The following is a 3,049-nucleotide window of genomic DNA, read 5'->3' on the forward strand; positions in this document are numbered from 1 at the left end:
TATATATATATATATATATATATATATATGTATAATATTGCAGAATCAACATTCTTGTTTATGTTATAATACGAGCCGTAACAAGGAGTCCTTTTGTCTATTGACTCACACTCCAGACTCCTCCGAATATTAATCTGCATCTGAGTATCAGATATCGAAACTATTTCTTATAGAGTACAGAATTTTATATCATATAAAACGCACTTTTTTTGTTGAAAAATGTCTCGGAAAATCTCCCCGCGTCCTATATACAAAGTTAGGCCTATATTATATGCTTTAATGCACTAAAAACTTTTTATCTTGAATATACGCAGCTGAAATTGTGATGCGTCTTATACGCCTGTACATTTTTTTATGCCATCAAATATGGAGCCTGCTTCACAAGGAAAATGTAAATAATTGTGATATTACTAGAAACACCCCCACTACCACACAACACACCACCATGCACGACTGTAGTAGTCAAGAACAACTGAAGTACAATCCTCCATGTTGTATATAAGACTATATATAAAAGATAATAATTTTAGCTTTATAAGCCTTAGATAATAGCTGCGATATTTTAATATGGAACAATAGGCGTTTCAATTCAATTGAAACTTTGCTTCGCTTTAGACATGATAGCTGTGTTTTTGGTTATGATTCTATGACTCACTTGATATATGGAATGTAGCATATGCTGGTATAGATTCAAGAATAAAATAAATAAATAATAATTCATGACAGCCATATAAAAACTATAAAATACCAGACACAGTATATAAAATCATTTTGTGTACAAAAACATACACAATGCACAACTCCTCAAGCACATATAAATGTTTGTATGTATATACGTGTATATGTCTATATATTAATGGACGGGGGTCGAAGCACAACCATTTTTAAGGAACCTTAATTCCACGGTATACACAGAGTTTCATATAGTATTTTAAATAAAATATATGAAAATTAGGGTTACGTGACCCCAGTCAGTACCCCTCGCATACATCCCCACAATTAAATACCCTAATTTTCTATATTAATCATATAATTTCTTATACTTATATATTAAATTGCTTGTGGATATAAAACATTTGATTATATTTCACTGTAGAAACCTTGCTTAAAACATCTGATGAGTAAAGATAGCAAAGACAATTGGTAGGTAGTTACCCTTCCAACATGGTAAAATTACAACTTTTCAATATGTGTTAAATGATTTTTATTTTTTTAGAAAATGTATACATTTGTTAAATGAATTTCTTTTGTTTTTCAGATTATTTCAGAGCTAAATTGTATTATAATTTTACAAAAGTACCTACATAAATTTATACTGTAATAATTTAAGTATATAAATATAAAATTATATTATGGCAACTAGAAGTAAAAGCCGTAATTCAGTATTTAGATTTCCTGCAGAATTTCCTACAGCAATGACCCCATCAAAGGCTGATGCATTCTGACATTATTTATACATAAGAAAACTTGAAGAACAGATATCGAAAACTTCACCCACAGCGAAAGAATGCTACCGGATTGTTGCTGCAGATGTGCAAACAATATGAGACAAATTTTCTTTTCCTTATACTGGGTTTGAGAGAATAGCTCTTATAAATTAAACAAAATACCTATCAAGCAAAGAGGAGATAGTTTTGATAAGAAATTAGGGGGGGGGGGGTTCAATGAAATGTTTGATATATGAACCTGCACATGAGGGGTCCAATGAAATGTTTGACAATTGCACCTGCACGTGTTATGACAAACGAATAAAAAGATCTGACAGTCATAGCCAATACCTCTTCCTTGTCATAGTCAAGGAATCGAGCAAGCTGTCAATTTAGTGACAAAAACTTCTGAAGTCAGAAGAGGCAACGAAAATAGGCACAAATTCATATTAAATGTGCAGAAATCACTACAAAGTTTACTTCACTTTGACTGGAAAAGACAATGGTCTTTTCCAGTCAAATACTATTAATGCTTATTTTATGGTGTTCACTGTTCATGTATTTTGTTTCAGATTCGTGCATAGTTTTTGGGGTTTTTTTTTTTTTTGCACATCATTATAGACATTAAGAATTTACCTTTTTTTTACTTTGAAAGTGCTTTTCTGAATAAAGGCTTTATTTATAACCAAATTAATACAAACTATATAAATAAATAAAGATTCCATTAACTGAGGGGGAGGGTTCAGGCGGTTGCTATGGCATATTTTTCAAACGCAAATTTCATATAAATTCTCTTGCATATCCATGCACTGTCTGTAGTAGTGTTTCTAGCTTTCGACGCTTGTAATAAAGTTAATTGAGTTTGTGGTTCGTTCGGGACGGGTATATGTCCAAAGCCTTGTAGTTTAAAGCGTTTTTGAGTGTGGGTAAGTAGAGAATGTTTCTTCCCTTTTGTTAAGAATGTTTGCCAGTACACTCAGTATGTTCACAGGTTGATTTTAAGCACATACCAGAGATTATTGATTGAGATTCCACAACATGAAACTAGTATTTTGGAGGAAATGGCAGTCGATTAAATTATCTCCAGTGTTTTCGTTACCCTATCGGCCCAAAATGGATAGAAAGGCAAGTGAATCTTGTATCATATGAACTCAGAAAGCAAAGGGACGTAATCTAATATCTGTTTCAAACACCAGGAGTCAATGGACAGAACCGGAAAAAATTCTGCTAAGTATTGCTAACCATTCTGCCCACTCGCCACTTTAATAGATATATACACGTATGCACCTTTGAATGTACATCTGTGCATATGTAAATATAAACACTTGCACACTCATGTATACCACAAGTTGTTTATTTAATTAGTAGTATTCACGCGTAGATACTGTCACATACTGACATTATTTATTTATTATCAGAGAAACAGAACAAACATATCTCTAAGCAGATACAGCTACACGCACGCACACGCGCGCTCTAACACATACACACGCGAAATTATGCAAACATGCAACACACACACGCATATATATATATATACAGACAGACACAAGTGCTAGTGCTGGTGGTTGTAGTGGTGATGGTAGTAGTGGTGGTGGTGGTGGTGGTGGTGGTGGTGGTGG

At 33.2% G+C, this 3,049-nt stretch overlaps 1 protein-coding gene across 6 annotated transcripts in view; it reads left to right on the forward strand.

Moving 5' to 3' along the window:
- The window catches only part of LOC106874140 (uncharacterized), a 49,746-nt gene that overhangs the window by 925 nt on the left and 45,772 nt on the right, over positions 1-3,049 (forward strand). The window lies entirely within an intron of this gene.

Source organism: Octopus bimaculoides, chromosome 22 (assembly GCF_001194135.2).
Source record: "Octopus bimaculoides isolate UCB-OBI-ISO-001 chromosome 22, ASM119413v2, whole genome shotgun sequence".
Classification (NCBI taxonomy): Eukaryota; Metazoa; Mollusca; class Cephalopoda; order Octopoda; family Octopodidae; genus Octopus; species Octopus bimaculoides.